Consider the following 825-nt stretch of genomic DNA (forward strand, 5'->3'; position numbering starts at 1 on the left):
CCCCAGACCTGGCCCTGGGATCAGGGGAGGCAGCACATACTGGCAGTGCTCCCCGCTGTGCCACCCTCGCTACTTCTGCAAAGCAGCGTTGGAACCTGGTGTGGCAGGGCACAGCGGGGGGCGCAGAAATCTGCCTGCTCCCACCTTCCCGCTGCCCTGCCACACTTCCCCTGCAGGTGGAGGCAGCAGTGAGGGGGACAACCCTGTGCTGCTGCCCACGCTATTATTCCCATGCACACAGGGGAAGTGAGGCAGGGCAGCAGGGAGCAGGCAGCTTTCTCCACCCCATGCTGTGCTGTGCCACGCTGGGTTCCAACTCTGCTTTGCAGAAGTGGGGAGGGCGGCACAGCGGGGAGCACTGCTGGTATGTGCTGCCTCCCTGGGGCTGGGGCCAGGGCGAAGAGGCAGCAGATGTTTGCAGCTGGCCCAGGCTCTGGATAGGTGCTGATAGCCACGGAGCCCAGGCTGCTTGCAGCAGGCCTTCCATGGGAGCAGCCTAGGCTCTGTGGCTATCAGCAGCTACCCAGAGCTGGGGCCGGCTGCAGCAGGGAGGCTACAAACAGCTGCTGCCCTCTGGCCTGGCCCCAGCCCCCGGCTGTCTCCTGGCCCTGGGCTCTGGGAAGGCAGCAGGTGCTGGCATTGCTTCTACTGGGGCACGGAGGCAGCAGCTGTTTGTAGCCTTCCAGCTGGAGCTGGCCCCGGCTCTGGGAAGCTGCTGATAGTCACAGAATCCAGGTTGCTCCCAGCAGGGCTTGAAGTGTCCCAGCTGCCTGCTGGGAGCAGCCTGGGCTCCCTGCTGGCAGCAGCTACCCAGAGCTGGTGCCG

The sequence above is a fragment of the Gavialis gangeticus genome, unplaced genomic scaffold, assembly GCF_001723915.1.
Source record: "Gavialis gangeticus isolate Ggan-Ray unplaced genomic scaffold, GavGan_comp1, whole genome shotgun sequence".
NCBI lineage: Eukaryota > Metazoa > Chordata > Crocodylia > Gavialidae > Gavialis > Gavialis gangeticus.